Source organism: Canis lupus, chromosome 14 (assembly GCF_048164855.1).
Source record: "Canis lupus baileyi chromosome 14, mCanLup2.hap1, whole genome shotgun sequence".
NCBI classification, from domain to species: domain Eukaryota; kingdom Metazoa; phylum Chordata; class Mammalia; order Carnivora; family Canidae; genus Canis; species Canis lupus.
The window spans coordinates 42,367,327-42,395,091 of record NC_132851.1 but is presented as its reverse complement, the minus strand read 5'-3'; the positions used below and the strand labels follow the sequence as shown (position 1 = coordinate 42,395,091).

Here is a 27,765-nt window from a genome sequence, read left to right as displayed (position 1 = left end):
ATTTAGCATTAGATTTTTGGAAATAAGTATTAAAATATTTTTGGAGAGGGCAGCCCGAGTGGCTCAGTGGTTTAGCGCTGCCTTCAGCCCAGGGCCTGGTCCTGGAGACCCGGGATCGAGTCCTATGTCAGGCTACTGCATGGAGCTTGCTTCTCCTTCTGTCTGTGTCTCTGCCTCTCTCTCTCTCTCTCTCTCTGTGTGTGTACCTGTCATGAATAAATAAATAAACCTTTAAAAAAATAAAAAAATAAAAATATTTTTGGAGAGTAAAGAACACTTAACATCGTGCTTCCTTTCAGTGCTGCATCTAAAAAAAAAAAAAAAAAAAGATAAATACACCTCCCCCCCCCCCTTCAAGGAACTTAGAATCTGATAGAGACACAATGCAACCTAGTAATTGCAATACAGTAGATGTGCTGGTACCATAGGCTGACTCCTGGTGCTGTATGGTCTCATGATTCCCAGGCCAGAATTTTGGGTTTGTTTTTTTGCTTTGTTTTTGCACTAAATCTCATTACAGTAAAGAATATTTTCCATGTATCTATAGAAATGCCATGCATCATTTGACCCCAAGAGAAAAACCACCTTGTCTTTTCCCTTTTAATGTAACTTATTCCTTCAAGAATACTATTTTCCAATAATTATTAACCAACTCAAATCTTTCTAATGACATGCATATTCTTTCTCCTCTCTTCTCTCTCTCTCTCTCTCTCTCTGCATCAGCATGGGTGTATATTTTAACATCTCTTTAAAAACCAATTACAAAATGATGCTCAAAACAAACTACCATTGTTTCTTGTAACTATAGTTATTTCGGGTTTTTGTCTCATAAAATAAATCAAAATAGAAGTATATTGGCAAGTATTACAGTGTCCTGAGAAGCTTGTTAAGTTGGTGTTTCTAAGCATCTGGTTAAATTTTAGGAGAATTTTTTTTTTCAAGATCTCTTTCCCTGAAATTTCAAAATTTATTTTCAATGCTCATTATCCTAAGCCATTTTTTAAAAAATATTTTGTTTATTTATTCATGAGAGACACAGAGAGAGAGAGAGAGAGGCAGGGACACAGGCAGAGGGAGAAGCAGGCTGCTCACAGGGAGCCCCACGTGGGACTGGATCCCACCCTGAGCCAAAGGCAGAGGCTCAATCCCTGAGCCACCCAGGCCTCCATATCCTGAGCCATTTCTTTAAATACTGTTCTCTGCCTTTCCTCAATCAAGCAAAGTTATGCGCTGTCTGGTAATAACAAAACAATTTAAAAGCTTCATTTCCATCAGAAGAAAACATTAAAAATCATTTGCATGCATATTTTTTGCAGAGTTTTCATTTTCCCAGATTATGGATCTATCTCATGGCTATGAAGCAGAATTATGACATAATCTGCCTGAATGGAATCATGAGTTCAATATATCTCATTTGTGCATTGTAAACACTTTTCCTTCTAAGATTTATTCTTTGAAAATATAGTTTCCACACAGTTTCCTACCTACAGTAAACTTAGCATTAAGTAGCAACAGAATGACAGATTGCCATTTAGAGCACTAATTGTGATTTTGCCAAAATGAAATACTATTCACATGAGACAGCACAATATTAAAAGTGGACAACCTGAATCAAAAATGGAAAATGTGGGATCCCTAGGTGGCGCCGCGGTTTGGCGCCTGCCTTTGGCCCAGGGCGCGATCCTGGAGACCCGGAATCGAATCCCACGTCGGGCTCCCGGTGCATGGAGCCTGCTTCTCTCTCTGCCTGTGTCTCTGCCTCTCTCTCTCTCTCTCTGTGTGACTATCATAAATAAATAAAAATTAAAAAAAAAAAAAAAAAAGGAAAATGTGGTAGCATGTGTTGGAAAGAAACTCCAACTCCAAAAATCTGTGGTGATGAGGTCTCCAGGGCACAGTTTTATCCCAAGAAGACTGTCAGAATGCCAAGTTCCTAGTACCTATGAAATATTCACAGAACTCTATAAAACAATGAGGTTAATATGGAAATAATCAATCATTAAGAAATGAAAATTGTATTAGAAATCACAACAGCCCTAGTGTGTAAAACATTATCTCCTTGGCTCATGTAAAAACATATAGATATGTACATGCAGAGAATTGTCATTCAGAACCCCCAAATGAGAACTATGGTTGGCCTATCATTTGATTAACCACGTCTTCCTCTTAGATATTGATGGCAAGAAGAAGGAGAGAGCTCTGCTTTTTCCAAAATTTGATCTCAATAATAAAAAGCGATTTTTCTCTGCATGTACCAGTTTAAAATGTCACCTGAGGCAGCTTCTCAGAGTGGCCCATAGCACGTAATGAGCCGTGAGACAACTGCCAGATGGTTTACGGGTATATTCATTACAAGGCACAATCACAGTTTATTAACAAAGAAGGGGGAAAAAATGAAACCAAGTTGGCTTTAAAGCATAACGGGAGATATATTAATGAAATAAAACACCAGCAAATTTTCAGGTAGACTGATCGTCACTTCTCTATACATTGATACTGGACTCAAACACCCGGTAGCTAATTAGGGACTTCTGTGACAGTGCCAGGATTTTTTCTGATTAGATATTTTAAGTGGTGGACTCCTATGGTTTCAGATATGCTTATTTTCAGCCAGTAATCATCAATCTTCCGCCTGAATGAACATATGCCTTTATCCTTAAAAGTTCTATGCACCGCAAGAAGTCAGAACTGTATGAGGTCCCTCAGAGAGAATACAAGCATATATAAATATATATATTATTTTTTATTTAAATATATTTAAATATTTTTTTATTTAAATATATTTTATTTAAAATATATATATATATTTTTTAATCAAAAGCTGCTGCATCAGGGATTCATTCTTGCTCATTCCTTGGCACTTTTTCCATCTCTCCTGCAGTAGAAAGCTGACCTTAGGAACTGGAGTCTCCTCTAGTAAATGGTGGGGAGGGGAGAGGTTGGAGGGGTCAGTCTCCTCAATCTCATACAGTCTTCTCAGGGTACAGAAACCTTTCATTTCTTGTGTTTTTTTTGTTTTGTTTTGTTTTTGTTTTTGTTTTTTTTTTTCACTTTGCCTTTCACACCTTCCTGCAGTGGTCTAGAGGTATCATTTTTTTTTCCCCTGGAGAATTTATTTGTCCCAGGAATAGAAGACCATAAAATAGCATATGTTGTTAGTGAGTTAGCACTAAATTTAATGCTCAGATTATGCCAGACAAGTAGAAACTCATTAAATCTTAAAAGTAATAGTAATTAGAACTTCTAAAACAGATTTCTTTAAACTTTTATGTGTCTTGAAAACTAAGGTATCTTGGCTTGTAAGAACTCCATCAGTATTTTTTATGAGAAAGCTGTTTTGATGGTTATAGTTTCAGAAAAATGGTTTTGAAAATTAAGAGGTAAGACATTCAAGGAGCATTTCATTCCCTCAACAAATATTTGCTAAGAACCTAAAGTGTGCCTGTTGTACTGTGGGGAGATGTAGCAGTCAGCAAACAGACACAAATCCTTCTCTATGGGAACTTTCATAGTGGAGGGAATACAACAATAAACAAGAAAGCATACAATAAATCATGTCTGGAAGCAATAACCGCCATGAAGAAATATAAAGCCAAATAAGTGGATGAAGAATATAATGAGAAGGTTCTATTTTATAAAGAAATTGAAAACAATCTTTTTTTGATAAGGTGGCATTTAAGCAAGACCTAAAGGATGTGAAGGGTGAAATTTGTAGCTATTTGGACAAGGAAGTTTCCAGCAACAAGTGCAGAAGCTAGTAGTTGGTGTGTTTAAGAAGCAGCAATAAGATTGGTGTGACTTGAATAAGAAAAAGGGAGGGTCTACAGAGCAGCCATTGTGAGAACACTGGTAAAGTAGGGATTTTCAACTATTATTCTTAGTAAAATCTGAAGCTACTTGAGGAGTCTGACCCAGGACATCACTCAGCCTGACCATGCTTTTAAAAAGATGATTGAGGGTTGCCTCAATTGAGGGTGGCTCGGTGGTTGAGCGTCTACCTTTGGCTCAGGGCATGATCCCGGGACCCTGGGGTCCTGGGATCGAGTCCCATGTCAGGCTCCCTGCATGGAGCCTGCTTCTCCCTCTGCCTGTGTTTCTGCCTCTCTCTGTGTGTCTCTCATGAATAAATAAATAAAATCTCAAAAAAATAAAAATAAAAAGATGATTGGGATTGCAGGGTAGCAAACTGACTAAATATATGCTAGAGTGGAAGTTGGGTAACAGTTTAGAAAACATTGTAGTGGTCAAGATAGGGGACAGTTTAGAGTATAAAGATGGAAAGTTGAGAACCAGCCAGATACTGCGTATATTCAGAAAAAGAAAAAAAAAAAAGATTTAGTGACAGACTGGATAAAAGAGGTGGACAACGAAAAGAAGTATAAGATAAATCCAAGAGTTTTGGCTTGAACAACATGAAAACTGAAGGTACTGAGGCAGGAAGTCTGGAGGCACATACATCTTTTGCATCACAAGATTTTTCATAAAATTTAAAATAGAATTGGAAAAAGAATGTCTATCAGATTCTCTTTTTTTACCAACCACAATGAGAAGAGAAAGCAAAAGTGATTTTTTTCTCTAAAAAGAGGGATTTCCCCTCCCAGAGACAGAGATATGATTAATAGGAACAGGCATAATCAGATGTCCCCAAGAAGGGTTTCACATGGATTCGGTTTGGGTAAATTCTAGAGCAGTCAGGACTTTTATCTCAATTCCCGTGCTATAACCTGGAGGGGTTCCAAGATTCTTTGAGAAGCCATGTGTCCATCATGGTACTAAAGTGGGAGAAGAATGATGATTATTTGAGGTTTTAAAGCCCCCATCATTCTGGTTGTGATGGACTGATGGAGACCAGTGATCATGAAGGGGTCTCGAGTTTTTGGTGAAGAGTTTACACAGCTGGTTAATTGCTACCAAAATGGGATTGGGTGGAGAACATTAAATCTGTCCCATTAGAGAAGCAATGGAGGGTTTTTTTGTTGTTGTTGTTTTGTTTTTAAGAGTGGGAGATACAGGGCAGCCCCAGTGGCGCAGCGGTTTAGCGCCGCCTGCAGCCCAGGGTGTGATCCTGGAGACCCCGGGATCGAGTCCCACATCGGGCTCCCTGCATGGAGCCTGCTTCTCCCTCTGCCTGTGTCTCTGTCTCTCTCTCTAGCTGTGTCTCTATGAATAAATAAATAAAATCTTTAAAAAAAAAAAAAAAAAAAAGAGTGGGAGATACAGAGTGACTGACCTCAGCAGCACAAACCACCATAAGACAGAAGACAGTTTTTGAATATCAAAGACTCATTCTCTACTGAAATTACTGAGTTTACAAGCAGCGGGCCAGATTAATTTAACTCTGCTCTTAAGCAAAGTGGACGCTCAAGACTAAATAAGATTATAGGAAGTAAAGGAAATAACATCTCCATGAGTTTGATCTGAAAATGAGAATATGCTCCAATGGTTAATATGTGTGGGGTACCTCCTTGGGCTAGATTTTCAAGTAAATCCATTACAAGGATTTTAAAACTTTGATCCTGACAAGCCAATGGAACAGACAGTTTTTTTTTTATAAATGAGGAAATTGAATCAAAGACAGGTCAGGCAACTCTCTCAAGGTCACACATCTGATAAGGGGTGGGCTTAGTTTGGGAACCCAGGAAGTCAAATGACATTTGTCATCGCATTAGACAGCTTCTGGTTACAGCACCCTGATAGCACGACATTCACTTTGACTTAACAGACTTTTTCTTGTAAACAGACTCCATATATTTTTGCTTTCAAACTAGAACAACTCATCATTTTTTAATCACATGTAATGGCTTACTGCGTGGTAGTAAACTTGGCCTTCTCTTTGATGATCTGCTTTTCTTTCCCCTTGTATCCATCCAGCTGGTCATCAAGCCCTGCCATGATCATAAATCTTGTATCCCACAATTCTTCACCTCCAGAAACATTTGCCCTGACAATCACTAACTTTTCCCATCACTTTAGTACATCCTGCAGCAAAAATAATGGGAAGAGTGTTCCTTCTCAAACACCACAGTTATCATAACTTTCGTTTTGTTCAAATATTTACATTTGACTTCTGTAATTTTAATTTAAATTGGAGTCCTGAGGATACAGAAATGAGAATAGTTTGTTCCAGCCCATAGAAAAGCTTTCAATCAGTTGTTTGCTTTTGAAAGTATTTAATCAACTAACCTTTACTGTAAGTGGTCCTGTGCAGAACAGTCCACATCCAGTCACTAAGGGAAGCCTTTAAAGCTGGATATAGATTTTACCTCAAATATAATATTTTTCTCTAAATTCTTCCATTAATGCAAAAACAACCCCAGTCAATAGATCATGGGTGCATTGTAAACTTCTACATAGAGTCCATTGCTCTCTTAGTTACAATATTTAAAAGTAAGGACCATACAAGTGTCCTAGACTTAATGCTCATGGGAGTTATCACAATTCAGTCATGTTCCATCCAACCACATATGGGGAGGAGCAGATGGTAAATGATGATGACACTGCTGCCTCATTTCCAGTATTCTTTCATCAATCTAGGAGTCTGTCATCTTGTTATTTATAAATTCTTGCCAAATCTATCTCTACCAAGAGATCTCTCTCCCCCTTGTTAAATGTAATACCAGTTTAAGTCATTTGGAGCCAGCTCCTCCCTGAAGCTACCTTGTCAACATGAAGAGACTTCAGGGTTTGTTTTTTTTGTTTGTTTGTTTTTTAGATTTCCAGAATCAATACTGCATTGCATTACATTAGTGTTTTTGTGTGTTTTTAAAACATCTGTAAGCATTTTTTAATCATCTTTTCGAAACCTTTTTTTATTTGTGGGGCACCTCTGTGGCACAGTCAGTTGTGTCCAACTCTTGGCTTTGGCTCAGGTCATGACCTCAAGGTCATGAAATCGAGCCCCAAGTCGGGCTACCCACTCATGTTGGAGTCCTGCTTGAAATTCTCTCTCCCTTTCCTTTTGCCCTTCCCATTTGTGCTCTCTCTCTTTCTCTTTCTCTCTCATTAAAATAAATAAATAAAATCTTACAAAAAAAAAAAAAAAAAAACCTTTAGGGATGCCTGGGTGGCTCAGCGGTTAAGCGTCTGCCTTCGGCTTAGGGTATGACCCTGGAGTCCCGGGATCAAGTCCCACATCAGGCTCCCTGCATGGAGCCTGCTTCTCTCTCTGCCTGTGTCTCTGCCTCTCTCTCTGTCTCTCATGAATAAATAAATAAAATGTTTTTAAAAAAGCTTTATTACAGAATGCCATTTCTTGAGAGACCAAGGTTAGCAGTTCCAATATCTAAGGCAATAGAACCTCTAGATTTATTATGTAGCTTAGGGAACACTGAAATGTAGATTAGAAGTGACAAATAGTTTATCAAAAATATTGTTTTATGTTTTTGAGTGCTACCAACCCCATATTCCTTTTATAATCTGTATCACGGCACTTTTTTGCATCTAAATAGAACAACAGAAACACAGCATCTTTCCTCATTTTCATTTCACCATTTTGGTGAACACTTATCTGGAATAAACACTTGAAATAATTATAAGACATATAATAAATAATTAATCAGGTCATTGGGCATTTATTGATCTCTGATGAGTTTCTATGGCTGCTGAGGTTAATAAAACACAGAACTTGTACTGAAAAGTCCATAGCCTACTTGGGAAAATCTACATAGAAACAAGCAAGTTAAAAACATGGGGCTTATCCAAGCTGCTTTGGAAATAAAATAGAGTTTCTATTCATGTGTACAAAGAGAGGATAAAAGTGATGGTTATAATACATGGCTGCAGATGAACATAATTATGTATGTGGGGGAGAGATAAAAGAAAATAAAGTGATTTCCTTAATTCCTAAAAACTTTCTTCCATCAACACGCTATCTTACTAGGTTACCATGTTCTATTTTCCCTTGACAGTAAATATTTTTGATAGAATTGTCTACTTATTATTTGTTAGTAATATTTAAGTTAGTAATTCCTAAGAATATTGTCAAACTCCCACCCCCAATTTTTTTCTCATACTACAATAATCACAAAATGTTACAAATCACTATCTTGTCAACAAACCAAGTAATATCCAATTATCACTCCCTTTTGTCATCTGTGATAGCACAACACTGTCAAGTTCATCTTATATGTGCTCTTCTTCAATGGTAGATTTCTTCTCTCATCGTCAGACCTCCCCCTCTCAAGTTGCCCCCATTTCTCAGTTCATTGCCACCTAATTCCACCTGTTAGCCCATTACCTCCCTAAAGATGACTTCAATCATATAGGCAGTTTGACATCTCTCCTTACTCTAAGGCAGAATTTTGGCCTACTGGAAATCTCCAATCTCTGCAACTAATGCTCTGGTCTAAATGTTTGTGTTGCCCCAGAATTCACATGCTGGAATTCTCGTGCCCGGTGCGATAGTGTTAGAAGGCGGAGTCTTTGGGAGGTGATTAGATTACACAGTTGCGGCCCTCATGAATGGTATTAGTGTTTGTTTTTTGTTTTTTTTTTTTAAATAGACACAACAGAAGTCCTTAGGCCCTTCTACTGCATGAGGATATAAGAAGTCTTGAGCCTGAAGAGAGCGCTTTAAGCGACCATGTTCACACCCTATTGAACTTTGAGCCTTTAGAATTGTGAGAAATAAATTTCCATTGTTTAGAAATACCATCTGTGGTATTTTATTACAGCAGCCTGAACAGAACTAACTCCCAAGAGTCTCTAGATCCGACTTTTATAGATAATCCACATTTAGTTTATTTTTTCTTTCCCATACAGAATTACTCAAAATGTCAATAAATACATGAAAATATTTCCCTTCTTTGTTTTTACCTTAGTTTCTCTCTTCTTCTTTTAGTATGTCACCAAAAATAAAAACTTACTATACTATGAGCCTTCTGTGAAATAGTCAAATCAATAGCGCATACACAGCTATTTAATATTTTTTTCTTTTATTCTCTTACTAAGTTTAATGCTTTTTACCTGATACTATAGGTATCTCTGTCCCTCACTTCTCTCTTTCACTCTGAGTGGCAGAAAGGTGTAATATTTCTAAAGCTAGACAGGCTTGAATTGAAACCCATAGTCTACATTTCCACTTAGATATTGAACAGAAGATGGTAATTTTTATCTTTCCTTCCATACCTCCAGATTCTCAAATTTAACTGAACATTAGAATCACTTGGGTACTTTAAAAATACTCATCATAGAATTATATCTACTACTATTTCAATTTAATTGATCTGAAATATGGACTGGACAGAGGATTTTAAAATTTCCAAGGTTTTTGAAAGGAACTCTAAGGTTGAGGACTCTGGTGGAAAGTGAGGTGCCAATCTTTCTTCCCCAATTTTTGCACAGTAATTAGTATAAAAATTCTCACATACTATGAATATCTTAATAATTGTCAGTTGAAGGACTATGTTGGGAGTTCACAGATATTCCTGAAAAAAGGGGGAAAAAGCCTAGAAGACAACTATTAGAAAGGCATAAGAAAGAGGTACACACAAAATTGTTAGTCGCTTTACAACAATTAATTTAGCATCAGCAAGCAAATTTGTGGGGGAAAAAAACACTGGGGGTCATTCAGATCTAATTTCAATATTTAAAGCAAAGAGTAAAAAGATGAATGTTAATCCAGTAGGAATTTTTTGTTTAGCTTATAGAGGCCTTAGAGGTGAATGCAATGTGTGTTTTCTGAGAGAGCTTCACATAGTATCTGACTTCTGAGATTCTATTAATGTGTTTTTGTTTTTTAAAGATTTTATTTACTTATTCATGAGAGATACAGAAAGAGAGGCAGAGACACAGGCAGAGGGAGAAGCAGGCTCCATGCAGGGAGCCCGACGTGAGACTCGATCCTGGGACCCCAGGATCAGGGCCTGGGTGGAAGGCGGCATTAAACTGCTGAGCCATCCAGGGCTCCCTATTAATGTGTTTAATGTGCATTTCTCAGGTTCTTCCTGTGGCTGGTAAGAGCCCAACAGAACCCAAGAAAGTTTCAGGAAATAAAAGCCATAAAAATATGCAAAAAAAAAAATATATTGGCTTTGATATTGGATGATCCAATTCAATTCTTGTTTCACCATTTCTTTATGGAATATGGTGATAATTATGGAATTCTGTCTACATCCCAGGTTCTGTACTAGAATGTGGAATTGAATGAGGAAGAAGATGTAATCTATGGTCCAAAAATCTTCTGACGGAGAAGGTAAATGAGTAAAAAAAGAAACTAAAGTAGGAAAACACAATGTGAAGAATTTTATGCATAAAAAAACCATGAGACCAGCCACAGAAAAGCCAGGAAAGCAATTTTGCAAAAGAAAAGGCTAAACTGATCATCTCTATTCTCTCCTATCTTTTTGTGATTCTCAAGTTTACAATTTTATCTATGAGTAGAGATATATAAAATTACAAAAATTTTCATAGGACGCAGGAAATGTCATGTTCATAGTGGGCTAGCAATGTTAGCACACTGCCATGTTGTGGGTAAGAAGGGATGGGTTGCATTATTAAAGTAAGGAAGAGAATAAGAGGAAGAAAAACAACAGTAGCTAGGCTACTGTTTTATTTTCCAGGAACAGTAAAGTTGATGTTTTAAGAAAACTTTGGCCAAGAGCCCTGAAATATTTAAATGTCAGCAATAGTTAGATCCAAATGTCTAATGAATTGTGTAAAGTATGTGAAAATTGGGAAAGAGTTTGGATTAATAATCACAATGCACACACGCACCAATACACATACACAAACACAAAAAGCAATATTGATCACATTTTAGAAATACAGATGGTAGACATGAGTGGCTAGAAAAGATTTGGAAAATTTGCGAAAAAAGAGAGAATAAAATACATTCAGTTAAGATAATGAGCAAATACAAGAATATTCTATTCATTTTTCCCCAGGAGTTTGGTTAAATTCTGCAGTTCTTGGCAGTGGAATAAAATGTATGAGTGCTCTGTTTGTTAGATTTAGCACAAAGTCAAATTTCTTCTAGAGATTCTTTAAATGTTGATCACAAAAACCCTTTATACTCTTAAAAAGTAATGAGTATCTCAAAAACTTCTATTTTGGGGCTTATACCTCACAATATTTTCTGCTTTAGAGACTAAAACTGAGAGATTTAAACATATACTTGTTAATTAATTTATTTAAGTATAACAATAAGAAACCCATTACCTGTAGGTATACTGTTTTTATTAAAAATTCATTTTCCAAACCAAAAAATTTTTGAGAAGAGTAGTACTGTATGTTATCTCTGTATTTCTCTTTAATATCTGAATTAATTCAAGACAGCTAATACTTACATTTCCTTCTGGTCAACGTATTTCAATATGTTTTGGTGGATGTCTACGAATAATATCTTGCCCCTACTGATATACTGTTAGAAAAGAGAATAATGTTATGGGTGTTTTTCCTCGATACTGCACCAAAATTCAACCTGTAGTAGTTCCTTACAGGTTGGTTTTATTTTTATTTTTGCACTTTGAATGAATTTTGTGCCCATGTCTGATTTTGTTACATCACTTATTGATCGGAAAATATTGGTTCAATATGTTATGCAAGTTTTTCAACTGCTGACCCACTTCATTACAACAATATAAAAAATCACATTCATTAATAAAATCACCCATCAGAAAATCTTGAAGCTGTCAGGCTTATGGTGATGCAAAGAAGTTTTCCAAAATTCTAACTTGCTTGAAAATTTGAACTTTATCATTGGCAATAAATCTTGTCAGTTATTTTCCTTGAAGTGACAGGCTTAATTGATACCTTTTTGGCAAAATATCTGCTCAGTTACCCAAATGTAATTAACCAGTTTATGGCAGTTGTTCTTTTTGGTACCCTATGAGAAAATAGTTCCTCAGGTCATGACTCAATTGCATCTCCTCATACCAAGACTACAGTCATGATTCATGTTAAACCATCTGCATTTTTATGGGTCATTCTTTTGAGCCATCAGTGCAAATGCTGATAAAGTGGAAAAAAACATCATTGTCTTACTTGACTTATAAAAGTAGTCTTAACCCAACAGACCCCTTGAATATATATCAGAGACTCCAAAGGGTTCACTGATCACACTGTTCTAGACACATAACTAACACAAATATAATGTACAAACATAGGAAAAAAGTACATGTATATGTATGTATGTTCACACGCATGAGATTTATATAAATATGTCCTATGGACTGAATGGGGTCCCTCTAAAAGTCATATGTTGAAGGTCTAGCTCCCAATGTGATGGTATTTGGAAACAGAGACTTTGGGAGGCAATTAGATAGTGACGGTGGAGCCCTCATGATGGCATAGGTGCCCCTACAGGGAAACAAAAACAAAAACAAACAAACAAACAAAAAACACAATTCTCTCTGTCTCTGCTCTGTGAGGCTACAACAAGAAGGCAGAGTCTGCAAGCCAGGAAGAGGGCTTTCACCAGAACCCAACCACACTAGCACCCTGATTTCAGACTCCATAACCTCCAGAACTATGAGAAATAAATATCTGCTGTTTAAACCACCTAGTTTTTGGTATTTTGTTACAGAAGCCTGAGATGGCTAATATAACATGCAGGCACAGCAGATTATGTTATTCTCATTCATTTATGACCATTTACTGAAACTTAAGGATGTGTGTGTGTTTAGAATTTATAAGATTATCCTGAAGTATTTCACAGAAGACTATTAGAAAAAAAAATCTTCCTTGGCTTCTATTCAAATCCTTCCCACTGGCGTGATGGAGGGAAATTGGTTAATGTGTATCAGGATAGGAAATGAACAAATAAACAGTAATTTAGAAAGAGTCCCATAGCATTGAATGCACATCTCAATTAAGACATAATTTAAGCTATGAGACATGAGAATTTGGTGGGCTAAATCCATCAGACTAGGATGGAAACAGAAGAAACAAGAGGAGAGAAAATAGATATTTTTTTATGAAAGGAAGAATGCAAAGTTGAATCAATTGGAAAGATAAACATAAACAAGCATTTATTTTAAAACTAATGTTTTGAGAGTTTGGTATGTGCTTGACGTCATTCAGGATAGCGGGATTGCAATTGTGGACAAGACCGATCTGATGTCTGCCCTCCCAGAGTCTACAGTACGGTGGATGCTATAGGTGAGTGACAAGCATTACTCTAAAGTGAGATAGATGGGATGTCACCAACAGAGAACCATCTCTGAACGGTTACTGAAGGGTGGTAGGCAGTTGATTTTAATTGATGTAATGCTAGGCTAAGATAATGACGTGGTTAAAAAGATAGAAATCAGTTAGGAAAGAACAGAGGCTGCAGGCTAGGAGACAAGAAGAAAGAAAGAATCGTAGTAAGAGACTCCTGGAGCTCTAGACACATAGGAAGGACTGAGAAAATAGGAACATCAGTACAGCAAAGCCACAGGGTGGATTCCCTCATTGAACGGCAGCCCTGGGAGAAACACAAGGCTCACTCTCTGGCATGGTCCTACTTGATCTCCTCCACGTTAGATTAATTTCCTTTCCCAGAAGACCACGCTCTTCTGCATGCCTGCTGGATTGTGTTCTTACATGCCTGCTGGATTGTGCGCTAAACAGTAGCTTCCTGTTTCACCACTCCAACCAAAACCCATGCTACCCTCCATTGTGCACCAGGGCTCTTTAGATCTGCCTCAATTTTGACAGTTGTCACCGTACATGGTATTTGTTTATGTGTCTGTCTTGGTAGAAATTTCGAAGTGAGCTTGATTATAGCAATGTTCTTACCAATTGCTCAAACTTTTAGGACTGACATCTCCGCCCTTTGAAACCTGTTTGGGGACTTCTCTACTCCCCTTCCACCCTGACATCTTGGCCATTTGAAACCTGTTTGGGGACTTCTCTACTACTCCTCCACCAAGAAACAAGATTATTTGAGCGCAGAGCACACTCCTGAATGCATTTACTCCATATACACTACAGCCTGATAGAAACAGATTTTAAATGACTGCTGCAAATCACAAACATTTTTCAGTAAATGTAAACATTCATTTTTTTTTCTGAGCTGAAAACATTTCGAAGAATTCAGAGTTTATATATATAACAGATGGTTCAATTTGGTCTAAAAGTTCGCTGTATCTCAGGATAATTGGTCGTGAATAGCACGGTAATGTGACTGAGCTGCGATCGAGTATAACCCATAAATAAAACACACCTGTAAAAGTGTTCAAAGCAGTTGTTAATTGTTCCACCTGGGCTACAATGTAACAGTGGAAAGCGTGCTAATAGTACCATTTGTGGGCTAATTCACTTAACTTTGGCTTTTTGCAACTTCAGATCATATTTCTGAAAACCAAACTAAGTTTCTGAACTAACAACTCTTCCACATATTTCCAGTAAACAAATGACGTAAGCCAACCCACATCTAGACAAACCACAGACGTAGAGAGCGAGTTAAAGGCCATCTTACTATCTCACTACTGTCCCCATTATAAGAAACAGCAATGAGAGTACTTCAGGCTTACACATATTTTTAATTCTTTAAATACCCTGATGCAACACATTTATAAAAACCAATATTTTCAGATGGTAGGTTTTTGACAAAGATTAAAACAGATTAATATCAGCACGATCACATAGCACAGATAACCCATGGCAGGATAACAAGACCAATATGAATAGCTCTAAAACTTTATGACTATTCTAGTGGCTTTTGTGTGCTCTGTCGAATTTGAAAGTTATAACAGTCCTGTGAAGTAGGCTAGTTTTCCCTGTCCTTTATAGATGGACAGTTCCTTTTAAGAAGTACCTCCCTAATGTCACCCAGCACTTGATGGCAGATCCAGCTTTTTGATCCACAGATTTTCCTTTCAAATCCAATGTTCTAATCTCCAGGCCTCACTGACTCTCAAAACAATAATAAAAATAATTTCAGAGACTGAGCTAAAATCATCTCACCTTCTTCAGGAATTTTAGGTGAGAGAATTCAGCGGTTTAAAAGGTCTAGGAAGTGAGATAAAGCACTGCGGATGGGCAAAGAGAGACATATCGGAAACGGTGACCACTGAGCAGAAAATGGTGAAAATAATAACAAAGGAGATCTTGAGAAGAGAGGTTGAGAGCAACCTGTGAAAGCATTATCCTAGATTTGCCAGCTCGGTGGTTTTGATTCAAATCCAGGAAATTAACTTTGTTCTCTTCCAGATTCACAGTTACAACTCACGGCCAGTCATTTGCCAAATTTGAGCTTTCGACCCTTCTACTGAAACTGTGTTTGCATTGCTCTCGAAGGAGGTGGTAGGAGGGCCATGAGCCGTGGAGCAAGGAATTCGACTCAGCCACGGTTCCATCCTGGCTCCTCCACTTGCAAGCTGGTAACCTCACCCCAGTTACTTAAATAAACACTATTGCCTCTCAGTTTTCTCAGCCATAGATGAAAAATAGTACACTTGCTGCGAATATTAAGATAATACACGTAAGGCTTCGGAACAGTTTCTGGCCCAGAGCAAACTATCAGCTAGCAGATTCAAGCTACAAGAATGTAGAAATCTGTTTATGCAAAAGAAAATGAAGGCAAGAGATGTAGATGTGAATAGTGCAGGTCTAGGGAACAGTAGAAATGAAGGAATGACGTGACATTTAGATATTGGAAGCTTTAGAAGAGAGAGGAAATTTTTTTTTTTTTTTTTTTTTTTTTTTTAGAAAAGCAGAATTCTTGCCAGGCAGGCAACTAGGAAGTTGAATTGAAATTAAGAATTAAGGGATTAAAGGATTAAGGATGTTGTCCTTGTCCTTTTAGAGAACATTCTATGGAAAGATTGATATATTAATTTTTCAGAAAGGGGAGGCGGAAAGAGAATGAGAGAGAGAGAGAATATCCAACAGACTCCGTGTTGAGTCAGTGTCCCATGTGGGGCTCTCTCTCCAGACTCTGAGATCATGACCTGAGCCGAAATCAAGAGTCAGAGGCTTAACCGCCTGAGCCCTCCAGATTCCCCACTATGAAGAGAATCCTTAACGACAGTGTTTAGGTCCCAGGTATAGGCGCACGCATGTGCATACCTACAGGTGACCAAATTGACTTGAGTGCAAACAGAGGCAAATCAATTTAATACTCAGTGCACAGCTTCTTCAGGTATCTGCTCCTCCCTACAACTTCTCAATTTCTGGATATTCTGTTTAATTTTTTTACGTTATAATTTATCATTGGAACTATTCACACAATAGTTAAAAAGAGAGAAGTCAGTTTGATTTAAGGAAGAGTAATCTAAGAATCAAATTGTGAAGCATCACCAACGTTATTTTTTAATGTGAAATTATAAATTGATGTGTCTACTACAGATTCATCTCCCCAAACTGAATTTTCATTCCTCTTTTAGTATCAGCCTATGATACGAATGACGGTTAAAGAAGAATCTCGAAATCTTATACTTTAAAAAAAAAAACAGTATTTGATAATGTGAAGGATATGAATAAAAGTTAGTGGTACTTATTCATGTAGGGATGGCAGTTTTAATGAGTTGTCACTGTTATTCAGACGATAATTTTTATAATTGGAAGTGGCTACTGTGAGGTCACAATAAGGAAATAAAATCTTCATTCAGTTGAAATGTAACTTTGTTCAGTTATAACGACCCATAGAAAAGAGGGTTTTCAACTAAGGGTGCATTTTCATCACGTACACAGTGAAATATAATTAGGTTCAGCCCTCATTCACAGCATCTGCATTTAAAAGCTCAACTCTGTATGAAGCTCCTCCTTTTCATTCTCCTCCACTTCACTCCTCCTCCTTCTGGATTTTGACCTCTGGGTCTTGGAACCATGCAAGATATATTGAGATCTTTGATCTCATTAACATGTTTTGCAATTCATTTTTTCTGTTCCTATCTAGTTAAAATAGATTAGTACTCATAGATATTAAGTTACAAAGCCCAGGTCAGTGCACCGAGATATTGCAAGTCAAAGCAGGCATTTAATTCTTGATTTCATTTAAATAATTATTTAAAGATTGGAACAAAGGGACCTTGAGAGGTTATTTAGTCTATCTCCTGCATCTTAGGCAAAATTATTCCTAAAATAGGTGCCTGACAATCTTTTTCACTCCTAAGGAATCCTTAGAAAGGGACTTAAAGCACCATCTTGGCATATTATTCTGCTCCATAAAAACACTCAATATTGTCTTAATTTCAGATTTAAATCTCAAATGTCATTTTATTTTTTCTTTGTCCTTAGAAGAAGTAATTGAATGATTTTCCCTGCAGTAATCTCATATTTTTAAGTTCTTCTTCCAACTATTTATTTTATCCTTCTACTTCCTCTTTTGCATTCTCAATTCCACTGCAAAAGAGTGACTTGTACAGACCCTGTGATAGATTACAATAATATCCCAGTACCAAAGATGAAGAAAATAGTGTGACTGACAAATATTTATTTAATCTTCAGTTGTACCCTGTTTTTCCAGTGGTAAAAAATACTCATGATATTTCTTACAAACTCAAGAGAGCTGGTTTTTATGAGATGGTGATAATTTAAATGAATATTTCATAAAATATATTTGTCAAATTATTTGACTTTTTTGAGTTTTATGTCCCTTATGTTAAAAAAAGGAAAGAAGAGAGAAAGAAAGAAAGAAAGAAAAAAGAAGGAAGGAAGGAAGGAAGGAAGGAAGGAAGGAAGGAAGGAAAGAAAGAAAGAAAGAAAGAAAGAAAGAAAGAAAGAAAGAAAGAAAGAAGGAAAGAAAGAAAGAAAAAAAAAGAAAGGAGAAAGAAAGAAAAGAAAAAAGAAACCTTGTGTGACTTCATTTAAAGCAAATATTAAAGAAATATTTTGGGGCATCTGGTTCAGTTTGTTAAGCATCCAACTTTTGGTTTCTGCACAGGTCATGATCTCAAGGTAGTGAGATCAAACCCCTTGTAGGGCTCTGTGTTCAGCTCTGGGTCTGCTTCAGATTCTCTCTCCCTCTCCCTCCTACTCACTCTTTCTCTCTCTCTGTCTCTTTCTCAAATAAATAAATAAAACTTAAAAAAAAAAAAACTTTTGTGGTAACCTAAAGTTACTGATACTTTTGTGTCAGCCTAAAGATGAAAGTCAGAGTGGAAGAAAAGATATTCAAGAGCAGTTTTAATGGAGGGGGGGATTTTCTTGCATACTCTTTCTCTATAATTTTTTTTCTTTAATTCTCACACTCACTTCTAGAGTCATATTTACTGCTTTTTTGAACAACACTCTATCCAGCCTAGTAGCTAGGCTGGAGTTAATTGTGATACCACCGTACATTTTGAACTTTGTCATATGGTCTAAAACTTTGCTACTTCCATCTTAAATAAAAATAATTTATTTCAGCATTCTGCATTGGCAGTAATGGGAACGATCAGTCCTTAGATCTTTAGGTGGAAGCCTGACTGTCTACATGAAATCTTCCACTGTGGAAATAAGCATGTAACAGGCTAAAAGTAACCCAGAGAAATTTCCAAAATGTTATAATGAACTCCAGATATACTAACTTTCATATTTCATTAAATATTGTTATTATTATGAATAATAATTTCATAATTTAAAAAAAGAAGAAAAAAACTTGAATCATAAGCAGAGGAAACTACTTAGAGGGTGATATTGTTGAGCTTATCTCCATCTTTTGTGCAGCCTTATCCCAGAGTCCATTGTAATTTCATCACTTTTAGCATTTTGTGCTTAAGGAAGATACTGTGTTTTATGAAGCATCTTGATACTCTATGCTAAGCTTTGAAAAATCTTCTAAATGTATACAATTTTCATAGATTTATCAAATAATCCAAGGTTGGGAAATGTAGCATAATCTTCACAAAGATGTTCTTCTTGATTGGCTGGAAAGGAAAGTAGACATGTACTTTGAAGTTGTCTAGCCTTTCATTTCAGCAAGCAGGGAAGAGAGAAAGTTTGCCTTAATTTTCAGATATGTCTGTGAGTGAGACCAATATACTCAACACCCAAGGACTCCCAGGAGATTGTTTTTCTCGATCTTAACCTGGGACTGGCAGCTGACTTACCAAGGAGGAAAAAAGGAAAGATACTAAATGATAAAGACATCCATGGGCAAATTATTCAACTACTTGGTCTTTTGAAACATTTCCTGGAAATAGGTCCACGTAAGATTTATTTCCATTAGTATTACCCTAATATTTTTCTAAGACATATTTATCTATGTATTTATAAAACATTTTGAACCAAGTATGCTATAAATATTTTATTCAATTTTAAAGGATAAGTGTCTAATCGATTGCTTATATGAATAATGTATTACAAAATAAATTTTGGTTTTCATATTCCAGGACATGCTATTTTAAAATAAATAAAACACAAAAACATTCAGTTTTTTTATTAGTTGTCAGAAAAAATTACACTTGTAAGAATTAGTACTTTTATGATTTGCATAGTAGGCATTCAATAAACATGTTTAAGCGATTTGTAATAGTAGGCAGATCTTCGAGTTTTACGTAGAATTCAATAAAATCTTCACATTTGTACATGAAACTTTAAAATAATTTGTGGATATATTTTTATCCTTAATATAAGTTAGCTCCAAATAGTATTTCCTTAGAACTCTCTTTTATGAAAGAAATGAAAGTATAAAACATGTTTTTTTTTTTTTTTATTTAATTGGATACCAAGAATATGGCATCTTGGTGAACTTGTTCCCTTAATATGGATAATCATAACATCTTGCATGCATAAAATTTTTTGAAGAGTAGTCAAACAGCCTCGCTAACACCTTTTAAAATTAAAATAAAATTTAGTTGTCAAGTAAAATAAAATCTAAATTGCTTAGAAAACTCTGGATTTACGGCAGACTAGCAAGCAGGTCATATATGAATTTCATATACAGGTTCTTGAAGTTGTAAATTGAAGAAAACTCATTCAAATTGCCGGAGGAAAATATGTTACTCTGTTTATATTAAAAGCTGTGAGCAAGACAACTTAATGGAAATTGGGTACACTGCTACATGGCTTCAAGCTCCTTTAGCTACAAAGCCGAAGAGGTATTTAATTATAAGTTCTAATAAGAATATCCACGTGACGCAAGGAAAATATAACTTTTTCTGAAAGTTCACACGTATTCAGGGCATAGAGGGAAATAGGAAACAAAAGCAAGGAAGATAGAGCTCTTCTGGATTCTTCAAAAGCATGACCATTTACCTTGTAATTTAGAAAACTGTGGACCTAATCAAATGTTTTACAAGGGTACTGAAATGTCTTGTTAAGTCATCAAACGGTTGTCCATTGCCAAGCTCATATTAATTAACATGTCTAGGTTCTATCTCTCAGGGATGCAACTACATGGTGTGAGCTGGGCTCCCGAGGAACTATAGTTCTGTTAAGAGATGAGGAGAGCAGGGGCACCGACCAGGGCGATGGTCTGGAGGAGGAAGAGCACTTTAGGAGCTTCCTGGGGGTATAAGAGATGCCTCAGGAAGGAAGCTGCTTCTTTAGAACCTAAAACTAGAGCTTCCCCTGGCCCTCTCGACTGCTCCCACAGAGCTGCTGACTCTCCAGGACCGACAATCCCCTTATCACTCAGTGGAAGCAACTGAAGAGGAACAAAAATTGTGTCGGTTCTGATGTTTCTTTTCTAAAAAAAAAAATACTATTCCTGATAACTAATGTCAATGGATCACCTTAAAATTTCAAGTCTTGCATATTTAATACTTTAGGAACTAGTCATGGCTGTTGCAAGTCTTGCCCTGGAAGAAGAACCCTTATATGTGAGAACGTGAACTCTGCAGCCAACATGAGTAACGCCAGGGAGCACTGTCAACACCGGCCTGGCAGACAGCAATGGGCCGGCCCCGAAAGCAGCCAAACAAACACAAATGATGACAAAAGGCCAGAACTCCACAAAAGCCCCAAATCTGCAGATAACAAAGCGATCCGCGCAACCAGCCATGACTTCCCGAAGGCTTCTCTAGAGCAATCATGTGCTGCAAGAGAAAAGTGGCTTCCTAAAGACAAGGGACTGCCCATGTTGGCTGCACAGCCAAGAACTAGGGTCCTTTTAACCACCTGGGATGAAATGGTTGTGTTTTCATGAGTCTGTAACTTATCTTAGAGCAACTGTTCCCTTAGAATGTCTTGATGCATCAAATACCTCTTCCGTCACTCTGCAAGGAACTTTAAATTCAGATCAATCCCTCCTCATCCCAGGATGTTCCTTTACAAGAAGATAATATTCAGGTTTTTGTATGTCTCTCTACCTCAACTTTCTCCATGTTACCCGGAGCCATGACTTTAAGGCTTTGTGCAAGGACGTTTCTTCCCAGTCTTGACCCTTGCCTGCGTCTCTGCATCATGAGTGCCCATGTTGGCTGATGCAACATTAACATGCCAGTTGCAGATTCTCAATGTGCATATCATTTTCAACTTCAAGACACATCAAAATCAGTATGAAGCTTACTGCATTTGAAATAGATCTCCGGCCATACTCTGCTTTTTAAATATAAACAACGTTAAAAAGAGTAAGGGTTTTTATCTGAGTAAGGCTTTTTACAACCTTAGATATAACCTATTAGATTCTAGTAACCCCAACCATGCGGAGAAAGTGCTGAAGGTCTGGGTTGGGTTCTGGATGGTACGACCTGCTTTTCTCTTTCTGTTCTTTTTCCTACTGCACCACCCACCAGTTAGCCACCTGTACATTAAAAGAGAATTTCCAGAATCTCAAAACTTTACAAGTTTGGTAAATAGGCTGAAATGTACATTCTCTGTTTGACACTTGAGATTCTGTGCGAACGGCAATATTTTTTCCCCATTCCTAGAAGATCTAGTTCTGACACTGAGAAATTGATGACAAGAAAAGAAACTGTACTTTGTAAGCCATGGAAGAATTTGCCAGATGGTAAATGACACTGAGTGTTTGATCAGCAGACTGCCGTTCTCCGACTAGAGGCCAATGACATGTATTTTGAGGATCCTAGGTGTGAAGTGAGGAAGAAGGGCCGGGAAAGCAGACGGCCAGTGAGGATGCACCAGAGCACTTTTCACCCAGAACAACGCATCAGTTAAGGACTTGCTTTCAATATTAGAAATATGTGAGATATAATCTAAGATCAATAGATGAAAAGTTAAACTGCATAAAATGAATTTGGAACGCATTTAGAAAAATTTAGGTGATTGCTGTTACAGGTTGGGTTGTCCATGACTGCGGAAATTTCCCAACGTCATTTCAGCTTTAGGTTTCTATCATCAAGCCCTTTAATTTCCAGTCCACAAGCAAAAATTAATAGAGAACCGTGTTCTATTCATGATTCTATGGGAAGAGTTTCCTGTCACTTATTAGCTGCATAAACTTTTCAAAGTATAGAAACTTACCCATGTCCCTTAATTCCTTTGAATCATCCCTTTATACATCAAGGTAAGGGCTCAAAGGACTCATAGGACAAAGCCCGTCCTTTACAACTGTGATTCCCTTCCCTCTTTATTACCCCCCCATAGAGTTAAGGATATTCAGACCTTTTGAGAAAAATGCATTTTTGTTAAGGTCTGCAACATTTTGTTTGAAAAGTTTCAGACCTTTGGAAAAGTTGAAAGAATTGGGTAGGTGAAGCGTATAAGACTGTTTTTAATTTACAAAAACATCAGTGGACTAGGTGAAAAGTATAGGAGCATCCCTTCTGCCTAGGCTGAACTCTATGGAACTGCTATTTTTATAGGTTAAAACTGCTCAAATATCTGCAGTTTCATGTGATTTGAAGTAAATACAACTAATACGCCTAGACCTTTTGCTGAGGTTCACCAGTGGTTCATGTTTTGCCCATTTGGTCACCCTTCTAGATATCAAAATAAATATAGATATAGATGTATAGATCTATTCACTCATGTGTCTATCCATTTATTCACCTGCCTGCCTATCTGTATATCTATCTTCAATCTATTATCATCTATTTAATCTATCATCTCTGGTCTGTCAAAATCTGCTAAATCCATTATTCTAAACCATTAAACTCTCTCTCTCTCTCTCTCTCTCTTCACACACACAAACACAAAATATTCATATTTCTTTTCTTTTTAAAAGATACATAGAAAAATAAATAAGTAAATAAGTAAGTAGATAAATAAATAAATAAAATAAAGACACATAGTACGCCATTGTGGACAAAAGGACGTACAGAAAGGACAGATGAGTCAGCTGCTCTCCGCATGAGAATTAAGGATATTCTCAGCATTTTTGCTATTATAACTAATTTCAAAATGATTAACATTATACATAATGTTTGTCGTTTTAGTTTCTTGTTGCTTTAAACTGACGGAATTCAATTCCTAGAAGCAGAATTGTTGAGTAAATGGATAAATACTTACATACTTAATGCTATATGCTGCTGAACGTCCCTCCAAAGAAAGACACTATTTTAAAGTCCCATCAGTGTAAGAGAGTCCCTGTTTCCTCACAGGGTATTGCCAATCTGTGTCCAATCTAATAGCTGGGAAAGATGATCACAGTGCGATTTTGTGTTTCCCATATTTTAAGGGACACTCTATCCCACGACCCCAGGATCACGACTTGAACCAAAGGTAGATGCTAAACCACTGAGCCACCCAGGTGCCCCTACACTTTGTTTTTTTTAAATTGAGGATTTATAATATGTTCAAAATCTACTAATTCTATGGACAGAGCTCTTTCAATGCTTCTTTTTCCCCCAGTTCCTTCTGTGTTATGCTAGTAGCATGTTATTATTTATTTATTTATTTATTTATTTATTTTTTTTTTTATTTTTTAAATTTAAACTTTAGAATACACTTTTCTAGCTCTGGAGCAAAACCCATTCCAAATTTATTTGGCATTTTGTGACGTGAAATTTATTTATTATTTTGGCATTTCGTGATGTGAAATCAACGTACTTAAATAAAAATTATATCTTCATTTGTCCAAGTCTACTTCTTTGTCTTTTGTGGTGTTTGATAATCTCTTGTTTGAATAAAGCTTCTCCTCTAACAGCGATTCCTCCTCCTAGGAATGCCTCCTGAGACAGTCTTTCCTGAGCTCTTGTATATTTAAAGCTATTTTCCTATGTACTTGATACTTTAAGAACAACGTAGCTCACTATAAAATCCTTGGCCCACATTTGGTTGCTTTTAAAATATGACTGAGAAGTTGAAGAAAATCCAGTGTCCTTTCTTTTGCAACTTGGTCAATTTTTTTTCTTAATGTTTGAAGTCTAATAGTTTTATTAGTCTGTTTCTCATAACTTTCTGTTCTAGTACATTTTTGTCTCAGGTATATGGTGATTTTTCAAATTGAGTCATTTATTTCCAGAATTTTTTTGTGAACTAAAGTTTTAAGTATTACATCTGCCTCATTATTTTTGCTTTTTAAGAACTAAAATTATATGTACAACGGACTGTCTTTCCTGTTCTCTGCATCAATTGCCTTGTCTGAATCTTTTCACCTTTTTATTTATTTCATTTTGTTCTCAGAGATATTTTCATGTAATTTTTCAAGACTCTTATTATATCTTCAGTCAAATGTATTTTATTCTGACACCTTATAATTTAATTTTTCTAAAGTTACTTTTTCTCTTTCTCCCATTTCTTTTCCTGAGTCTAAATGGGCTCTCATTTCACAGATTCTGAGGGTTTTTTCCACTTATGTTATAAACTTTGATTCATGTGTTCAATTACTTTTTCTTATCTGTAAGTGCCTGATAAACGATATTTAATTCTATTCAAGTGTTGTGGTCATAGTTTTCTTCTGCTTTTTGTTGTTTGATGGAAAGCATTTTCATCAGCTAAAATATTTCGATCTATCTTCTATTAGTTTTTACTTCCTGTTTATATTCAAATGTCTCAATACACTTTTATGTAGAGAGTGGTCAGGGATTTGCCTGCAGTAGCCATTCTCGGTGCTCTGCTTAGATATCATAGAATCTCTTTGCTGATTGGGTGCATCCTCCCTTAGGCGCTGTGGGTATTGCTGCTTATATACTTTCACACTTTCAAATTTCTCACACTTTCAAATTTCACACTTTCAAATTTCTCCAAGGGGCTTGCTCTCGGATAACTGGAGCTGTATCACCTGGAAATTGCCATTTCCCCGTGCTAACCCAATGACCGATCTGTGAAGACCTACAGCAAGCAAACCAGTACCCTCAAGGGATACAATAAGTTTATGGTTCATTTATGCACCAGAGTTCCTGTAGGATGGGATGAATATGAACATCACTTGAAACTACAGCCTTGCTTAACATCTTCCCCTTCCCGATCATGCTTTTCTTCCTGTCTCCTTCCAGTGCTCTGAAGCTTTTTCCTTCCAGTTTATCCTGGGACCACTCATTTCACATCTCACTTGCACAGGGATTCTCATTTGGGCCCATTTCATCTAGGAAACCCAACTTAAGCTAGTAAATGACTAGCTTTTTGTTGTGGTTGTTTTATTCAAGGGCACCTTTCTTTAGGAAGGTTGGTACACCTTCTAACCTTGTAATTGAATTTCCTTTCTTAATCTTAATTTCTATTATTTAATAACTGTTCTTTACATATCAAAGGGATACAGCATCCAAGTCCTATCCTGGTCTCCTCATTCCAAGCAACATGCTGCTTCTGTTCTTGTGCGCTTCAAGAACTTGCCTTTGGATTTCTCAGAAGCTGGTCCTTTGATCTATCAGTTCTTGATTGTGATCCCAGTATTTCCCAGTGCATGGCAAGCTGTTCTCTTGCTGAGATGTATTTATCTGTTATATATTAGACTTTTGCCTTTCCTTTTCACCAAGTCTCCACTTGAGTCTGTGCTCATAATGGGCTCTGGAGATGGCTCTGATGGATTTGATTATATTTTTCCCTATTTATATATAATATAAATTTATGATATTAAATTATCTCGTGTTCTCTGTTCTCCAGTTTTCTTGTAGACCTCTATTTTAGGTGGATTTATCTATTATTCCTTACCTTTTGTATGTGTCTTTCTTAGCTCTTCTTTCTTTTTCTTTTTATTTTTTGAAAGATCTCTGAAAATGTTTGGATTTATGCCCTATTTAATTTTTTTTATTCATAAAAATCAATTTTAATAAATGTGGCCTTAACCCCATGGGATTGAATACCTTCAAGTCACAGAAAAACTAACAAGTCTCAGTAATTTCTTAACCAAGAGTGAGAAAAAGTTGACCTTCTTCCGACTTTATTTCTACTGCTTCTATAAACTAAAATACATCAATTAGGAAACCATGAGACTGTGACAATTTGAAATAAAGTATACATGTCTGTTTTTATTGATGAAAAACAACCAAAGTTTGCTCAAATGCACAGAATTTAGTTGGAAACGAACAACTTCTTGGGAAAATCCTTCTACAGGAAAGGAAGTCCTTCTGGCAGCCACCCTGCCTAGCTGTAGAAAAGCTATTTGTCATGCTAATTTGTTATATTTTTAGAGTAACTATTTTAAGTGTCTTATTTAAATTTTCCACAGTCATATTCAGCTAATAAAATAAATTAGATAATTATAGCTAACTCATAAAGTTTCTCTGGCACTATTTTTCTCAATTGAAATTAGACACCAAATTGAAAATAAATCAGGCAATTTTTGCACGTTTAATATTCAAACATATCATCTAAATAAGTTACATGGGTTTTAGAGCTAGCCTAGAACTTTAAAAATTTGTCTATAGTCTCATCATTTTCTATTTTTTCATTGATTTGTGTCATTCTGGTTGTGTCACTGAAATAAGAAGCAATAAAAGAGATAATTGAGAATTACTATTTTAAAATATTGCAATTCTACATAAAATATGAGCCTAGAGATTATTGAAAATAATATATGTAATTTTTCTGACATCTGGGGGCTGAAGTTTTAACTGCCCCTTGTCTGTGAGAGTGACATATGCTTCTGTGTTTAAGTATCTTATTTTAGGACGTTTCGTAGAAGTCATTTCTGCAAAGGCTGCAAAAGAGAATACTAGTGCAGTCCTGCCTTAGCTATGAAACAGGATGTTGGTGCTATTTTATTTTAGCTGTCCTGACTCCGTATTTTCTTGCTGGAGGCTCTGGCTCTGACTACCTATCCAACTGACTCCTAACAATAATCTTAGCACCTTGTCCTGGAAAGTCTAAGTGTGACAGCCTTCTTTCAATCTATCTCAATACCTTTCCATTCAGTTCAATACCTTTCCATTCCTGCTAGGGTTGCTCATGACATTCGTGGGTCACATCCATACTAATCCCCTAAATGTTTGCACAGCCACACCCTTGATGCTCTCGTCAGAATATGCTTTCTTGGGGCACCTGGGTGGCATAGTTCTGTTAAGCCTTAAGCTCTTGGTTTTGGCTCAAGGCATGATCTCAGGGCTGTGATCTCAGGGTAGTGAGACGGAGCCCTGCATCCTGCCACTTGGTGCAGTCTGCTTGAGATTCTTTCTTCCTCTCCCTTTGCCTCTCCAGCTCATGCTCTTGCTCTCTCTCAAATAAGTAAATAAATCTTTAAAGAGAGAGAGAGAGAGAGAATGCTTTCTCTGCAAGATTTTGCAAATCCTTGCAAATAAGAATTTCTTGCAATATGGATTGGATACAAATTTTCCAAATCTCTAAGTTCTCATTCTTTGTTGAACAGTTCCTTCTTCAATTCCTTTCCTTCTTCTTGCATTTTACTAGGAACCAAGCCACTCCTACAACACCTCCTTAGAAAAAAACTCTCATCAGAGTCACTTTTAAAAGTCACTCCATGGCAATCTCAGCTTTTCCTAGCATGCATCTCAATTTTTTTTCCAGCTTCTACTCATTACCCTTTTTCAAAGCTGCTTTCACATTTTCTGCTTTCAAACAGACACTCACTTCTCAGTGCCAGTGTCTGTCTTGGTTAGGACAGTTACAACAGAATAT

General features: G+C 36.6%; 2 long non-coding RNA genes across 2 annotated transcripts in view; one reads left to right on the top strand and one right to left on the bottom strand.

Annotated features, from left to right (window-relative positions):
* The window catches only part of LOC140603457 (uncharacterized), a 53,213-nt gene that overhangs the window by 16,271 nt on the left and 9,177 nt on the right, over positions 1-27,765 (bottom strand). The window lies entirely within an intron of this gene.
* LOC140603455 (uncharacterized) lies at positions 403-15,338 on the top strand. The gene is made up of 4 exons (XR_012006436.1): positions 403-478; positions 10,119-10,192; positions 13,021-13,098; positions 15,136-15,338. It is a non-coding gene; the product is annotated as an uncharacterized lncRNA (long non-coding RNA).